This window comes from Erinaceus europaeus, chromosome X (assembly GCF_950295315.1).
Source record: "Erinaceus europaeus chromosome X, mEriEur2.1, whole genome shotgun sequence".
In the NCBI taxonomy this organism is placed as follows: domain Eukaryota; kingdom Metazoa; phylum Chordata; class Mammalia; order Eulipotyphla; family Erinaceidae; genus Erinaceus; species Erinaceus europaeus.
In genome coordinates this window covers 35,184,764-35,203,418 of record NC_080185.1, presented here as the reverse complement: position 1 = coordinate 35,203,418, position 18,655 = coordinate 35,184,764, and the positions used below count along the sequence as shown (strand labels likewise).

Genomic DNA, 18,655 nt, shown 5'->3' with positions numbered 1-18,655 from the left:
GGACCTGCAAAAGCAGATCACCTGGGAAAGTCCCTACTTCATCATGCATGTGACCCATTTTCAAGCCTGGCCTCTACCACATTCTGTGGGAGGAAGCTTGGAGGCCATGTTTTCTTTCCTTTGTTCCCTCTCTGATTCTGTCTCTTTCTACCTGAAAAACAAAAGCAACTTGATCTCAGTTGGCAACACTGAGCAGTATCATCATCTACACAGTCTCCCAAGTGATACCCCTTTCCCACACTCCCCAGATCCAGTGAGTGAACCATGCCTATCAGTCCTATACAGTTAACATATCTCAAATCATATGGGTCTGAAAAGGCAGTCGCTGTGGTATTAGCAATCTCCCAGGAAACTATAAGAAACGCAAATCTTGGACCATTTTCTACACCAAGTGAAACAAAAAGCTCAGGGCTAGACTCTAGCAATCTGCAAGTTAGCCAAGTGGTTCTGGTACACACAAGTTTGAAGACCTTGTTGACAACAGCTCAAAACTATCTCCTTACTGTTGTTACCACTGTTAACTGCCACCTGATCTTCAACATCTTTCATCTAACCCATATCAATGTTTTCCCAACTGGTTTCCTGGCCTTCAGTCTGACCTTTGCTAATGCAGAGTCTCCACACTATCATCAAGGTGAAGCTCTATATACAAGATGTAATTATTAAAATACTTTCCCAGTTCCTCATTGTCTGCAAAATTGGCTTTTGAATTGTGTATCTAAGGTATAATTGTTTCATGGGTTACCATAAAGAAGACAGAGACTCAGTGGGTCATATAACAAATGTCAAGTTGTACAAGTGGCATTAAGAATCACAGGTTCACAGGAGAGAAGAGAGAGAGAGAAAGAGAGAGAGAGAGACTGAGAGAGACTCCTTAGGACACAGGGAAAGCTCCTCTGTTGCCAACCTACCTTCCAGCCTCACACTTACTTTTTTTTCTGTGCCTGCACCTCACACATGCATGATGTACATGATAACACCACTCTCAGGCTGCAATTTTGATTTTTTTTTAAATATCAGTTGTAAATGCAGAAGTAGGGCAGCAAGGAACCATAGAACTACTCCACCATTTGTGAAACTTCTCCCAGTGCATGGTGTTCCCGTGTGGTATCAGGGCCCAAAACAAGAATCTCACACACACACACACACACACACACTTCTACCTGGTGAGCTATCTTCTGACCCCTCTCACACTGACTTTCCACATCATTCTTTATTTGTACAGAATGACTTCAGCTTCCCTGAGACCAGGCTGTTTCTAGCCCTGGTGCCATTGCTTCCTTTGCTTAAAACATCTGCCCTGCTGTCTTAGGGTTCAAAAAGACAATCGATAGTTAATGATATCATCACATTATTTGATAATTGGGTTAACTTTGAAAAGTCCTTTTGTTATGGTTTGCTGTACAGTATCCAGTATCTTGTATATAGCTGTGCTATTGGATGCTTCTAATCTACTTGGTCTAGGCTTTTGAGAGAGTCCACATATCAAATACACAGCCTATATATTAAAAAGATGCAGTTTGTGTTTTGAAAAACTTTGAAACATACAATTGATTTTCCCCCTCATATTAATTAACTACTGATTTATATGTCTACATTTTGCTAGGAGTGTACATAAACACCATTCCCACCACCAAAAGACTGTGACCCATCCCTCCCACCCACTCCCACTCCCCACTGGCCCAGGAAGCTGCATGTCTACCCCTCACCACAGGGTTTTTACTTTGGTGCCCTACTTACAATTTGATCAGGTCCTGCTTTTAGTTTCCCTTTCAGATCTTCTTAATTGCATCCGCCAATCACTACCTAACCAACGCAACGATTGCCACCTCAAGATGCTTCACCTCAGACTGTGTCCAGAGACTTCACGTGTGGAATGACAACTCTTCGGCTTCATTACTCGGGTGAGACCTTTCCTTTCATAGTACACTCTAATTTCATCTCAGGTGGTTCACTTTCTAAGAAAGTCCCATAACCTAGATATACACCAGTTTCTGTGAGAGAGAGCTTATATTAACACATATCCATAAACTACTGCAAAATATATACCTGAAAGCAGAAGTACACTAGAGTTTGCAGTGAGTACCCCCCTAACACTTCCTCTCCACTATTCCAAGCTTGGGATCCATGATTGCTCAACAATTTGTTTGGCTTCGTATGTTAACTCTCTTTTCAATCACCAGGTTCCAGATGCCAACAGGATGCTGGCCAGGCTTCCCTGGATTGAAGACCCCACCAATGTGTCCTGGAGCTCAGCTTCCCCAGAGACACACCTTACTAGGGAAAGAGAGAGGCAGACTGGGAGTATGGACCGACCAGTCAACGCCCATGTTCAGCAGGGAAGCAATTACAGAATCCAGACCTTCTACCTTCTGCAACCCACAATGACCCTGGGTCCATGCTCCCAGAGGAATAGAGAATGGGAAAGCTATCAGGGGAGTGGATGGGATATGGAGATTGGGTGGTGGGAATTGTGTGGAGTTGTACCCCTCCTACCTTATGGTTTTGTTAATTAATCCTTTCTTAAATAAAAAAATTTAAAAAAAAAGATTTATTAGTACCAGGGGGCATCCAGTGAGATATTTTCTGTTCAAAAGGCCAGCACCAAGGGGGGCATGGAGGAGCAACTCCACCTGAGATAAGTTCCATATCTTCCTCTTTTGCCCAGGTGCTTTGCATCTAAATAGCACATTGATTTTGACACATTTCTGTGAAAGTTCTTTCATCTTGTCCTACTTCTTTGAAATAAAATGTAACCATGATGTAACCTGTTGAAAAATGCTATTTAAACCTGTGCTGTTCATTTGTTTGGGGCAGAGAAACTTTCTGAAGAGATTTGGTTCCCTTGTCCACTAGTGTAATAAACTCCTCTCTTTTCACCATAAAAAAAAAAAAAAAACATCTGCCCACCCCAACCATTTATCAGATAGCGACAATATGTTTTTGTCCTCCTCTCCAGCACTCCACACTTATATGCCTGCAGCATTATTAGCATTAACTTCTCTATGAAATCTTTTCTTATGCTTGATTCTCATTTCTCCACTAGATGGAATAGATTAACACACCCTGTGCCCTCATAGTGACAATTACAGTGGTTGTGATGGTTAATTTTTGTTTGAGCTTGTGCTCTATTGCATGCCAGTCACTGTGCAAAGTGCTTTATGTGTCATGTGCAATTTAATTATTATCCCTATTTCAGAGGTGAGGAAAGATAATACTTAAATCTACTTACTGAACATGTACAACCAGAACTGGATCATTTCATCTATTTAAACCCCTAAAACATAGGCACTTAATAACATACAGAGATCAGGTCATAACACACACAAAAAAATGGCAAGCAGTAAATAATAGGGAATGACAGACAATGTGAAATTGAAGAGGGTATACTTGAACTAGAAGCATTTGAAAGGGAAAGTGAGGGACAAGGAGAAAAAAGAGGATGAGTCCGGGGTTACAAACAAAAGCATAGCTAGCTGGAGACTTCTTTTTCATACTATATTCAATTGCCAACTTTACGCTTGTCATAAAACCTATGCCAGGGTAATTTATTGGGATAGCAGTACCTGTATCTTTCTTGCTGCTGTAGGAGCTTCATGACAAATAAATTTTCAACTTTTCGCCTACCTAAAAATCTTATATCCTACATATCAAAGCAGAGGGATGTGGGGACAAGGAATGAGAAAAGAGGCACAAATGATCCACAAGGAAAGCAAAGAGGACTACATTTTCCTTAAGACAGGGAATGGGGATATCAAGATATCTCAGGAATATCAAAAATAGTCGTATTTCTAATGGATGAGCCCAATATGGATAATCATGAAAAATAAGCATGCAAAAATATCACTTACATAAATATCAACACATTACTGTTGAATGTAAAACATTAATTGCCAATAAAGAAATTAAAAAAAAAAAGAAAAAGAAAAGGTAACAGCAGCAAATATTGAAGAGGTTGTGGGGTCAAAAGAACCCTCCTGCACTGCTGGTGGGAATGTCAATTGGTCCAAACTCTGTGGAGAACAGTCTGGAGAACTCTCAGAAGGCTAGAAATGGACCTACCCTATGATCCTGCAATTCCTCTCCTGGGGATATATCCTAAGGAACCCAACACACACATCCAAAAAGATCTGTGTACACATATGTTCTTAGCAGCACAATTTATAATAGCCAAAACCTGGAAGCAACCCAGGTGTCCAACAACAGATGAGTGGCTGAGCAAGTTGTGGTCTATATACACAATGGAATGCTACTCAGCTATAAAAAATGGTGACCTCACTGTTTTTAGCCAATCTTGGATGGACCTTGAAAAATTCATGTTAAGTGAAATAAGTCAGAAACAGAAGGATGAATATGGGGTGATCTGACTCTCAGGAAGAAGTTGAAAAACAAGATCAGAAGAGAAAACACAAGTAGAACCTGAACTGGAATTGGTGTATTGCACCAAAGTAAAAGACTCTGGGGTGGGTGGGGTGAGAATATAGGTTCAAAAGATGACCTATTGGGGGTTGTATTGTTATATTGAAAACTGGGAAATGTTATGCATGTACAAACTATTGTATTTTTTTGTTGAATGTAAAACATTAATTCCCCAATAAAGAAATTTAAATAAATATCAACATGAACTATGCCCTTTAACAATCACAACTAGAGAGATCTTTCCAAATTCCCTATACTGAGTAAACCTCAGTGTTCTAGTTCTCGATTGTCACTACGAAGAACTACCTCAGATGTGGTGGTCCAAAACAACAGATCTATCTTACAGTTCTGAAAGTCTGAAGTCTGAAATTGGTCTTGATGGACTAGGATCAAATCTCCAGAACTGGCAGGGCTACAATGCTTTCTAAAGGCTGCAAAGAATACTGCTTTTCCTACAATTCCAGTTTCTAGGGGCTACTACCATGCCTTGGTACCTGGTCTCTTTCTTTATAGGCAGCAATGGTATATTAATGTCTTCTTCCCTTCTCTGATTCTTTTCTGTCTCCCTCTTTCACTTTTAAGGGCCCTAATGACTATACTAAGTTTACTCAGCTAATTAAGATACTTCTATTTTTAGGTTCGGAGAATAGCAACTTTAATTTCAGTTGCCATCTTAATTCCCCTTTTCTCCAAGATGCAATGTATTCACAGGGTCTACAGACTAGGATATGGGCATCTTTGAGGTGCATTCTACCATAATGAGTGACTTATATATTTTTTTCTGGGGAGTATTTTATATATCATTGTCCTAATGGCAATGTGATTATGGTATGAGAATCCCATTTTATTTAGAAAACACTGTGAATTCCATGGTGAAATTAATTCATGTCTTCCATGCCTATCTCATTTGATTATTTTATTTCTCTATGTATAGTTTAGTACTCAGCCCTTGACCATGAGTTAGTGAGTAAAGACCATGTTCCTTATTGAATTTTGTTTCCCTCAACACCTAGCACCATGGCTGTCATTTATTACCTGCTAATGTTTGTCACAGTAGTAAATAGAGCTTTATTAATGTTTGTCAAATACTAAATAAATGAAAAATAGTTTTCTCAGAAAAGAACATTTGTTGAATTGCATTTGACACTTAGTTCAGAGTTGTACATATCTCAAAAAGCAGAGTCTAGCGCTAAAAAGTGAGAGGGAGCTGAACATACACTATTCTGAAAGTCCATTTAAAATAGAAGTCAGAGGTATTTTTTATTATTATTCCTAAAAATGAACCATTCATCAGTGGAATAAGAAGTAAAAGAAAAGGAACTTTTCCCCTAAATCTTATGAAACCTTGTTTACATTTAATTCCCAATCAATAAGGGGAAAGTTACTTCTAAAATATCATGACTCATGGACCTCATTTACCACCCTTTCTTTTGGTTTGTTCAGAATAGCCATCTTTACATATTACTTGAACCATTTATTTCATTGCATTGCCCCATCTCATTTTTATTTTGTAAACACTAGCACTCATGGCCTCTACTTAACTGGATATGAGAAAGAAAAATATATATATTGAGAGCTTGGCATCTCAGGAATAGACATTTTATAAGGATGAAGGACTGGCTAGGAAGAATCAATGGACTTTCAGCTGCCTCGCAGATCATTAACTCCTAGTGGTTATTTGCTCCCAGGCACTGTCCTGTGCCCAGGTTGTTATTGGTGTGATGTGTAGATGATGGAGAATATATTTTAAATGCTTTAATATGAACTCAGTGCTCATGAAGGGTGCCAGATTGAAAGCATTGGAGTCTGAAGTCATCAGGTTATGCACTTGGCTGGTTCCAAGTTACAGAGAGATGCTTGACCTTGACTGACCACCTTGGAAGATGTAGACAACATACAGTCCTGCTAAACTTCAAGAAACTGACAGAGCAGCAGCAGCAGCAACAGAGCTGCGTCCCAAAATTAAGAATTCTTATCAAAGAGGGAAAAGAGACTAATAACTAAACGTCTATTTCAATCAATGTAATAGAATGTCAATACTAGATTCATAGTAGTGGGGTTAAAATACACAAGTGCTCTAAGATAAATAAACAAATGTTTTATTATCAATTCAATAAGTCACATAAAATAGCAGCAATCTTTTGAACAACTTATGTGTGTTCCAATGTAATGGTCACTTTGAATTCCATTTTATACACTTGAGAAGAGTTCTTTATTCTCTTTAAAAAATAACTAGAGGCATGTAGCCCATATTTTATTTTATTTTATTTTATTTTATTTTATTTTATGCCTCCAGGGTTATCGCTTAGGCTTGATGCCAGTACTATGAATCCACTGTTCCTGACAGCTTTTTTTAAATATATTGAATAGTACAGAGAGAAATTGAGAGGGGAGAAGAAAATAGAGAGGGAGAGAGAAAAAAGACACCTGCAGACCTGTTTCACCCCTTGTGAAGTGACACCCCCTGCAGGTGAGGAGACAGAGGCTCAAACCAGGATCTCTGTTTGCACAGGTCCTTGTTCTTTGTACTATGTGTGCTTAACCCAGTGCACCACTACCTGGTCCCCTATTTTTTTTATTTTATATATGTGAAAATACCAAGGTCCACAGTGGATAAGTGACCTGAAGGGAACTAATCTACTTATGTAATCTAAAAGTTGAGCCCAAGTTTTTGACTGGCAGAAAAGGGCTTTTAGACTGCACCACATTGTTTTCCCAAAGGGAGACATAATAGTTTCTCTGTGAACCCTTGGAATACTTAGTGCCAATTATGTTCATAAATGTGCATTCTTTTTAGCCTGTCAGGCATTCTAATCTAGTCATTCCTGTTATGTTATGAGAACTATCATTTTTCACACATTTGAAATTTCTTAATATGAAAGCAACCTTTCAGTTAATGATATATAACCTGCAGCTTCATAACTCCTGATTCAGAAAATAATTTTCATGAATGATAGAATATGTGAAAAATCGCAACTTTCTTCCTACTAACTTTCTTATTTAATCAGTCATTTTTGGATACTACACCTTTTTTTTCCTACTGTGAACTCATCTTTTAAGCAACAGAATTCTCTTAAAAGCAGTCATAGTTATAAAGAATGGCATTTAGAACCACATGCATATTTGAAACTGACAACTTCACTTTAAATCACCACTACAGACTAATCTCAATTGTCCCTTAATCTATTTATATTATATTTTATGGGGATGGTATATATTTTAATTTTTTGTATGTTCCTTAAACTATCAAGTGATTCCAAACACCACACATTCACATACCTACTTTTTTTTTCTTTTTCAAAACAAGTTGGAAAGAGAATTCATAACTGGATAATGATGTATAAAACAATGCCAAATAAAGGCAGTAAAATAAAATAGCAATGCTTTTTATTCTATACTCCATAAGGACTGAACATTAATCAATATATTTAATAAGAATGAAGACCAATGAGGGAAGTCCTTCAGGTAACTGAAGATTTTGAATGTCTCCCCCATCTTGTCACATTTCTCCTATGTTCCACCTAAGAAAAAAACTGAATAGCAGCTTCTGAATATACTAAGTGGATTCTATGTTGGCATATTTATGAAAAAGAAGGGCACAGGGAGTTGGGCGGTGGCGCATCGGGTTAAGTGCACATGGCGCAAATCGCCAGGACCTGCGTAAGGATCCCAGTTCGAGCCCCTGGCTCCCCACCTTCAGGAGTGGTGCTTCACAAGCCGTGAAGCAGGACTGCAGGTATCTGTCATTCTTTCCTCCTCTCTGTCTTCCCCTCCTCTTTCCATTTCTCTCTGTCCTATCCAACAACAACGACATTAATAACCACAACAATGTTAAACAACAAGGGCAACAAAAAGGAAAATAAATAAATAAATAAATAAATAAATAAAGAAAAAAGAAAAAGAAGGGCACAATAGCTTTCACTTAGTAACTACCTAGTAAATATTTGTTGAGTATATAGGTCAATAAACAGGATGAAGGCTGGGAGGTAAATAAATTGATGCCATCCTATATCGGTATAGATAGTGTGCTCTAGTCTTTCCTAAAAATGTAAAGCACTGGGGCAGAGCGGTAGTGTATCAGGTTAAGCACACATAGTAGGAAGCACAAGGACCTGTTTGAACCTCAGGCTCCCCACCTGCAGGGGAGTCACTTCACAAGTGGTGAAGGTGAAGCAGGTCTACAGGTATTTATCTTTCTCTCTCCCTATCTTCCCCCTTCCCCCTCCCTCTCTCAATTTCTCTCTGTCCTATCCTACAAAAAAGAATCGAAAAAAATAGCAGCCAGGAGCAGTGAATTCGTAGTACTGGTACCGAGTGCCAATGGCAACCCTGGAGGGAAAAAAAAAAAGTAAAACCTCATCAAAGGAGATAAATTTTTAAAATTTAAAATTTTTACAATTTTTAAAATTTACCTCATCAAAGGAGGTAAATTTTTGTATTCTCAATAAAGTCATCTGAATGGAAATATATTTTCCAATGATATATAGAAATATTCAGGGTCTGAGCAGTAGCATTCCTGATAAGAGTGCATATATTATAATGCACAAGAACCTAGGTTCAAGCCCCTGGTCCTTACCTGCAGGGGGGAAGCTACATAAGTGAAACAGTGCTGCAGATCTCTCTCTCTCTCTCTCTCTCTCTCTCTCTCTCTATCTATCTATCTATCTATCTCTCCCCCTATCTCCCACTTCCCTGTCAATTTTCCTCTGTCTCTACCTAATAAAATATTTTTAAAAGAAATACACATTATTGGGAGTCGGGCGGTAGCACAGCGGGTCGAGCTCACGTGGCGCAAAGCGCAAGGACCAGCATAAGAATCCCGGTTCGAGCCCCCGGCTCCCCACCTGCAGGGGAGTCACTTCACAGGAGGTGAAGCAAGTCTGCAGGTGTCTTTCTCTCCCCCTCTGTCTTCCCCTCCTCTCTCCATTTCTCTCTGTCCTATCCAACAACAACGATGACATCAATAATAATAATGATTACAACAGTAAACAAGGGCAACGAAAATAAATAAATAAATAAATACACATTATTGTAATCAGTGAGAACTACAAAAAGGTTTTACACACTTTCTGACTAGCCATTGCTGTTATCTATTCTCTAAAGATATCCCCATTAAATTCTTTTGGTTTTGAAAGTTATATGTAGAAAAGATTGTTCATATGCCTATATATTTGGACAGCCTATATGTTTGGTTATGCAAAGAATCTAACAATTATGGAATAATGACAATGCTCATGTATGCAATAGCCAAATAGGTTTTTAAGGTTTATAGAAATGCATTTCATTTGCATGCAAGTCAAGAAATATAACATATTATATCAGTGGAACATACTTTTTTACATATTATACAGCCATGTGTTTAATTCTCAAAGGAAATATGAGTACAGAATACACATACCTTGACAGATGCAGAAGTTATGTGGATCGAATAGGAGCCAGCTGAAGAAAGGCCACTCTTGTAATCCCTGTAAATAAATTAGGCCATATTATCTTTCAATGATATGTACATGCAGGTCCAAAGGAGTCTTTATATGAGGGAAAGGAAGAAACATGCGGGATAGGGGGTGGGAATGGGTATGAGATTTGTTGAATATAAAACTTTTTTTTTGCAGTTCACAAGGATAAAAGGCTCAGTTTCTTAAGTTTCTACTTGAAACTTCAATGATTTTGCAATGTTTGAATCTCACTTGTGATACTACTAAAAGAGAATTTCTATAATATAGATGAGGATATGTTGTGGCCCCAACAGGAGTTTGGGACTATTAGCATACGAATGACATCAGCCTGAGGCAGGACACAGAGAAGGGAATGTATAAAAGCATGGGACTTGGAGCAGTTGTCTCTCTTTTGCTGCTGCTGCTTCTCCTGGTCAGAAGCATTTCCGCAGAGGTGCTCCAGGTATCCACCAGGTACCCACCAAGGCTACTTCTCCTGGGAACTGAACACATGTGACTCTGCTAGCCAATAAACTTTTAGACCCCTCTACAGCTATGAGCAAACTCTACCTCAGCTGATAATTGTTTCTTATGGGACTAAACTTTTGATAACTATATATGGACCTAGCGTACTCTTAACCCCTGATGATAATTGCTTATTTTGTGTATCTAAATATATGCTCCATGCTTTTGTAATGCCCTAATAAGCCTTGTATGTTTAAACCCATTCCTGGCTCCCTGCTGTGAATCCTTTTATGCTCCCCAGCTCCCCATAAGCTTCTTTTAAGTTAAATTACAACAAGCCTACTTAGAAATGTAATTCTGTCAACATTTATACACTTTTCCCATATTTGGGAGCCACTCTCTTCCTTGATTCAGCTTTCTGGTCCTTTTTCTAGGCATGACATCATCTCCCCAGATAATAACGTGGGTTCACCTGTATATCAGATGTCAGGCTCAGAAAGAAAATAACTAAAATAGGCCTACTAACTATCTACAAAACAAAGACCCCCAAATATTCATCATTCCAGCCTTTAGGTTCATGATTAGTTAGCAATTTGTTTGGCTTTATGTTAACTCGTCTTTCAGCTACCAGGTTCCAGATGCTATCATGATGCCAACCTGACTTCCCTGGGCAAACAACCCCACCAATGTTTCCTAGAGCTCCGCTTCCCCAGAGCCCTGCCCTACCAGGGAAAGAGAAAGACAGGCTGGGAGTATGGATTGACCTGCCAACATCCAGGTTCAGCAGGGAAGCAATTACAGAAGCTAGACCTCCCACCTTCTGTATCCAATAATGTTCATGCTCCTAGAAGGGGGATAAAGAATAGGAAAGTTATCAGGGGAGGGGAAGGGGTGCAGAGTTCTGGTGGTGGGAACTGTGTGGAGTTGTACCCGTTATCCAGTGGTTTTTGTCAATGTTTTCTTTTTATAAATAAAAATTATATTTAAAAAGAAATGTAATTCTCATCCACAAGGATTCACACAACTTACAGAGATGAAGTTTCATTCAATATAATACTTGTTTTGAGATGAAATCCTCAATTTCAGAAAGTTTACACTGATGTAAACAATTTATAGTAATCATCATTTTTTTTTTAATGTGGCACTGGGGATTGAACCAAGGGCCACATAAGCACTACACTTCTGAGCTGCCTTCCCAGCCCAATTTTCTTTGTATATACTCTTAGAGAGAGACTTCAAAACATCACTCATTACAGTTTGTTATAACAACAAAGTACTTTACATTTTACAGAAAACTTTCATATATTTTCCCTATTTAATCCTCAAAACAATCCTGTTCTGAAATTATGACACTGAAGCTCAGAAAGAGAGGTTAAATGCTATAAAAAGTTACACTTGGTGGCCAAGTCAGGATTAGAACCCATGTCCCTTTAATGTTGGTTCAATCATTTTCCAAAGGTCACACATGACTTCCTTTGTTCAACAGTTACTATACTGACTATGTGTCTCCATATGCCATGTTTGGGACCAGGCAATAGGACAGGAAGTGTGCTCTGTAATGAATGGTTCCAGTAATTTAAACTACTTGAGAGACACATTCCTCCCTATAATTTGGAGAGTGCCCACTATGAAGTCACATGAATGTTTAATGCAGGAATGTTTGTAAAACTTTTAATCAGTAATGTAAATTGGTACAATATTTATGTAGGACAATTTGTCAATAGATACCAAGATTTAAAAATATGCACTCCTTCTAATCTAGTTACTCCACATTTATATATTTATAAAGCAGTTATCAAAGATGTATACAAAGAGACATGTATATAAATTTTTCTAGTTTTTCATAATAGCAATGACTGGAAATTGCCTAAATGCCCAGGACCTGAAGCTTGTTTAAAGAAATCAAGGAATCACCACATAGGCTGGATGGATTACTAAGCAGTTATTAAATGTGATATAAAAATTATTAGGATGTCAATCATCATTTCTACATACAGTATTAATTTAATATCTTTAAATTATACTTGAAGGTTAGAAAGGGTAGAATTATAATATTTTACTGTTTATGGCTTTTTTGATCTGTGTCTCTTCCTATATATACATATATGTACATGTGTATATACATTTTAGTAACACAAAATATGCTGACATATTACCAAATATAAAAAGCACATTATAAAATGAAATAAAAGTTTAGAAATGTCTTTAATATACATATGATTCCCTTCTACATATCTATACTTTTTAATTTTTAAAACTATTGTCTTAAATTCTTCAAAATTGCATTTTAGAAGACAGTGAGGTAATTTTTTTTTAGATGAAGAGGCAGAGAGAAAGGGAAAGAAACCACAGCAGTGAGGTTTCCTTCAATGCAATGGGAGCTTTATTTGGGTGGGTTATACACATGGTCAAGCAGCGTACTACCCAAGGAAGCTACTTTACCACCCCAGGGAGGTAAATCACAATAAAAGATAAAAATCAAAGCTTTAATATTGGGTATCACAATATTTTATGATTGGCAATTAATGAACCTTATGGTCCTAGTTTATCAATCAATTAATTAATCCTAAGGAAAATATTTAAAAATTTCCATACAGTAAATCAAGGCATAAAATATTATCTATTTGCAATTTTAATGTAGCTCAATAACATTATTGTTGCCTTTGACAAAGATCGCCAAGGTAACCTTGTAATGATAACAGCGTATTATATTATTACTAATGATCTCCATATCCAATACACTACATATAAATCATTCATAATAGAATTAAGTGGTGTTCTTGATTAGTTGCAATCTACTTGTCTGATGTGCATTTTCTCAACACTGTTAATGTGTTAATGTTGCACAAAAAAAGACGTTATATTCATGAATTCATGTGGTTCCACAATACTGATAAGTAAGAATCTTTCAACAGAAGACCTTTCAGAAAGTACTTGGATCTACAAGCACTATAAAAAAATATTTATCCCGGGAGTTGGGCAGTAGCACAGCGGGTTAAGCACACGTGGTACAAAGCACAAGGACCAGCCTAAGGATCCCGGTTCAAGCCCCCAGATCCCCACCTGCAGGGGTTCGCTCACAGTCGGTAAAGCAGGTCTGCAAGTGTCTATATTTCTTTCCTCCCTCTGTCTTCCCATCCTCTCCCCATTTCTTTCTGTCCTATGCAACAATGGCATCAAAACAATAAAAACAACAAGGACAACAAAAAGGAAATAAATTTTAAAAATTATCACTACTGCTTGTGCCACATATACCAAATCAAGTCTGTCTGTACATTCTGACTTCATACCCATCATGCTGATTCTGCAAAGAGACAAGCAAGTGATGCTTTAGAAATTAAACTGCCTATTGAGAAGAGCAACCTTCTACTCACCATACACTGCTTTGTGCCCACCTCCAGAAGCGAACATATGTCTTTTAGGCAAACTTTGGTGTTCACTAGTACATTTTTCAGTGATTTCTTTTTTATATATTTGTTTGGGGAAGAAGCAGTTGGCCTATGACTATTTCACTAGGACTCCACCTCCAGAAGTTTATCTCATTACTTTCAAAGGTTTCTTTTTCATTATATGACTTTTACATTATGTCTCTGATGTCTGTCAGGCTGGATCTCTATATTCACCTGGAATGAGTTGAGACTACTGGTTGTATATGATGATATTTTTCATTTAACTTAGAAAATTATGCTAGTCTTTGAGACTTACTCCTATTAGGAGGCACAAACTATGCTATGGAAATAAAGATGGAGTATGGTGGGATAAAGAAGTCCACCTTATGTACCCCATAATGACCCTGGGTCCATACTCCCAGAGGGCTAAAGAATAGGAAAGCCATCAGGGGAGGGGATACAAAGTTCTGGTGGTGGAAACTGTGTAGAGTTGTACTTCTCTTATCCTATGGTTTTGTAGGTGTTTCCTTTTTGTAAATAAATATTTTTAAGTCACACTTGTGCATGCAAAAGTGGCTCTGCAGGCAGAGTGCAGTGTTTTGCATGTATTGTGGGCTCCAATGCCATAATGGAGCAGTGCTTTAGTATATCTGTGTATTGCTGTCTCTCATAAAATAGATAAGTGTTCTTTAAGATTAAAAAAGGAAAAGAAAGAAAGGAAGAAGAAAGAAAGAAAGAAAGAAAGAAAGAAAGAAAGAAAGAAAGAAAGGAAGAAAGGAAGGAAGGAAGGAAGGAAGGAAGGAAGGAAGGAAGGAAGGAAGGAAGGAAGGAAGAAAGGGAAAGGAAGGAAGAAAGAAAGGAGGGAAGGAAGAAAGGAGGGAAGGAAGAAAGAAAGGAAATGAAATTATACTGCCCTGCATGCAGCATTTTACTTTGTAGAGATAAACAGAGAATTAGAGAGCAATTGGTCTTATAAAATTAATGAAACTGCTCAATTCTCAACTGTCTTCAAGTTTAAACCTTTGGGAAAATATCTCCCCTTTTATCATTAGAAAAGGCCAGTTCACAGATTGATCTATATAAGATACCCCAGGTTACTTGCCATCACTAGTTCCTAACACATACCACTCACTTCCTGCAAGTTCCACTCGAGAATTTATATCCTGGGGCTGGGTGGTAGCACACCTGGTTAAGTGCACTTATTGCCAGGTTCAAGCCCCAGGTCTCCCCCCACTCATACCTGCAGGGGGGAAGCTTCATGAGTTGTGAAGCAGTGCTGCAGATGTCTGTCTCTTTCTCCCTCTCTAAACCTCGATCCCTCTCAATTTCTCCTTCCTATCAAATAAAATTAAATTAATTTTTAAAGAATTTCTTTTCCAAAAGGAAACTATCCTATATTTAAGAGTTAAAAAAAAAGAGCTAGTATACTTGACATTATCATTACGGAATGTAACCAAATAACACACACCAGAAGCAAAAACAGCATGAGCCACAAATGCACAAATGTTAGAAACACATCTCATAGCACTGACTCTTGGTATTGGAGATAAGCTAAATCCTGCAAAAGTCTTAAAGTCAAATATGAATAGTTCATTAAGAGATCATCTAACCCATACTTTAATTAGTGGCACTGCCTCTTGCTTGATCTTAGAGAATGTTCTATTTGCTTCAGTTTTGGGCTCTTAAAGTGAACTACCATCTGATATTGGTTATGGGGTTTAAATACATAAATTGGAAGTGACCAGAAAATGGGTCTAAAAGTCTGGTTCAAAATATATGCATATGAGTATGTAACAGAAACAACTATGCACATGTGTGTATGAACAGATCCATTTTCAGATGAATTTGAAATTATAATTTCTATCCATTTAGGAAATAGAGCATTTTACTTTTTCTTCCCAGAGCATTGCTCAAGTCTGGTTTATGATGGTATAGGGGATTGAACCTGGGGATTTGGAGTCTCAAGCATGAGAGTCTCTTGGCATAACCATTATGCTATCTACCCCCACCCAGAATTGTATTTTTTCACTAATTAATTATATAGTGATTATAATGCTAACATCCACATTAACACCATCTTATTTTCAAGGAATTTGGGGTTGTTTTATGATGATATCTTTATATAATGCTGTACACACTTTGAAATGCCTAAATATTATTTTTCTTTTTAAAATTTATTTTATTTTTTATTTTATCTATAAAAAGGAAACACTGACAAAACCATAGGATAAGAAGGGTACAATTCTACACAGTTCCCACCACCAGAACTCCATATCCCATCCCCTCCCCCTATAGCTTTCCTATTCTTATATATATATATATATATATATATATATATATATATATATATATATATGGTATTTTTCAGACAACCCACCAATGTGTCCTGGGGCTCTGCTTCCCCAGAGCCCTTCCCCAATAGAGGAAGAGAAAGACAGGCTGGGAGTATGGATCGACCTGTCAACGCCCATGTTCAGTGGGGAAACAATTACAGAAGCCAGACCTTCAACCTTCGGCATCACATAATGACCCTGGGTCCATACTCCTAGAGGGATAAAGAATAGGAAAGCTGGGAGTCAGGCTGTAGCGTAGCGGGTTAAGCACAGGTGGCGCAAAGCACAAGGACCGGCGTAAGGATCCCGGTTCGAACCCCGGCTCCCCACCTGCAGGGGAGTCGCTTCACAGGCGGTGAAGCAGGTCTGCAGGTGTCTATCTCTCTCTCCTCCTGTCTTCCCCTCTTCTCTCCATTTCTCTCTGTCCTATCCAACAACGACAACAACAATAATAACTACAATAAAAAAACAAGGGCAACAAAAGGGAATAAATAAAATAAATACTTAAAAAAAAAGAATAGGAAAGCTATCAGGGGAGGGGATGGGATACAGAGTTCTGGTGATTGGAACTGTGTGAAGTTGTACCCCTCGCCAATATTTCCTTTTTATAAATAAAAAAAAATTAAAGGATATTTTTCTAATGGGATATTCACTCAAAGAGCTTGCAGAAAATAACTGTGTTAATGACAGATACGATTTCCCCTATTACAATGATCAATGTTTTCATACAGCTTATGCTGCAACACTCTGTATTGTCACTTTCTTCCTTAGGGTCTAGAGAACTTTGAGGTTTACAGTACTAGCTTTGGCTTCTTCTCCTTCTCCTTTTTTTTTCTTCCTTTCTTCTTTTTTTTCCTGTATCCTGGTAATATGGGCATTTCTAATGATGAGACCTGCCAAAACTTGTCAATGCTATTTTTCTTCTTTTCCATTAGAGGTGTAATCTACAGTCTAACTTCACCTAATTGTTTTTACTACATGACATGAAGAAATACAGTGAGTAATCACTTCTGTTTTACATGAAACAAATTGACCTGCCCGCGCTTTCCACAGCAATATGAAGAAGCCTTAAAATGCCTAATCTCCCTTAAACATGCTGTTTTAATCTTGACAGGACAAACTCAGATCACCTTAGTTCTCCAATGAGTAAAGACTAGGTTGTATCAGCGACTCTCAATTATTTTCTCTCATCTATAGACCTCTTCAAAACAAAGCAGCCAGAAAATAGTTCACCCCAGTTATAATAGGTAGACTTCTATCCTATCTGCACTATCTCAAAGTACAACAGGTTTATCCTGTTTGTTATTTATCACTTAAACTTCTAAGGTGTCTATATTCACTTTCCTTTCCCTTTTAGATAAATTTATAAATATAATGAAAGTCATACTGATTCTTTATATGAAATCTGGGGGGGAAATGCACAAAGTATAAAGGAAAAGTCACTGTCTACCATCCCCAGAAAGATAAAATCATGTTTAACATGTTTATGTATATTTCTCCAGTATTTTTTTTCTTTTCTATCAGGGGAGGGGGTGGGATATGGAGATTGGGTGGTGGGAATTGTGTGGAGTTGTACCCCTCCTACCCTATGGTTTTGTTAATTTATTCTTTCTTAAATAAAAAATAAAAATAAAAAAGAGGAACCAAGTTTTGGGACTCGAACAGCTGCACTGAGTATTAACTCAGAAAACAAAACAAAAAATCCTCATATTTATTATTTCCAACCTGAATTTATTTTAATTATTTAAAATTGAGTTTTTTACATTTACCATTGCTATTTTATTTTTATGAACTATGTCCAGATGGAAAAGGATGGTAAATCCTTTCCTCTCTTTTTAAAAATATATTATCATTTCTGATTCAACTGCGGTTTACGAGATTATAAGATTCAGAGATTTAGTTTCACACCACTGCATGATGGGTGTAAGTCACCGTACCCACCACCAAATTCCTGTGGCCCAGAAAGCTACCACAGTTATGAAGCCTGACAGTTTGGCTGCCATTTTAGCAAATTCGTTTTCTTCAGTTCTTTATATTCCACATATATTTCATTATCTTCTGGTTTGCCTCCCACCTTTCTGATATTATTCTGGCTTGCTCGTTTTGAAAAGTATGCATATTACTCCACTTCCCAAGTGCTGTTTCTCAAGATTTTACCTCTGCTTCTTTTCTGACTCTATCTATACTGCCTAGGTGAAATTCATCTTCCTATCCCTGTGATTTCAACTACTACATTTGACTTTGCCCCCAACCTGATCGTCAGATCTGCAATTTTCATCCGTCGCAAGTCATCTCCATCTGGATGTCTAGATGGAATCTCCCATTAAATAAATTCAGGTAGATACCATGGTGGTTATGCAAAAAGATTCTCTTGGCTGAGGCTCCCAAGTTCCAGGTTCATTGCCCAGCAAAACCATAAACCAGAGCTGAACAGTGTTCTGGTAATAAACAAATAAATAAATCCAACTCTGCCCTCACTATCCTTACCAAACCAAGTTTTTCCTTATTTATGTTGCTTAGTGGCATAAACTACTTTCTCAAGCCAAAAGCCATACCTCTCTTTCACCTTCCACATCCCTTGTGAGCAGTTCTCAATTTTTCCCCTCCTCTCCAA

The 18,655-nt window shown here is 37.7% G+C and overlaps 1 protein-coding gene across 4 annotated transcripts in view; it reads right to left on the bottom strand.

Annotated features, from left to right (window-relative positions):
* Window positions 1-18,655, bottom strand: part of TENM1 (teneurin transmembrane protein 1) — a 1,227,224-nt gene that overhangs the window by 1,196,549 nt on the left and 12,020 nt on the right. For all 4 annotated transcript variants that reach the window (XM_060183574.1, XM_060183578.1, XM_007524285.2 and 1 more), the window contains one exon: window positions 9,818-9,884. The gene's annotated coding sequence lies outside the window, so the exon portion shown is untranslated. The remainder of the gene's footprint in view (window positions 1-9,817; window positions 9,885-18,655) is intronic.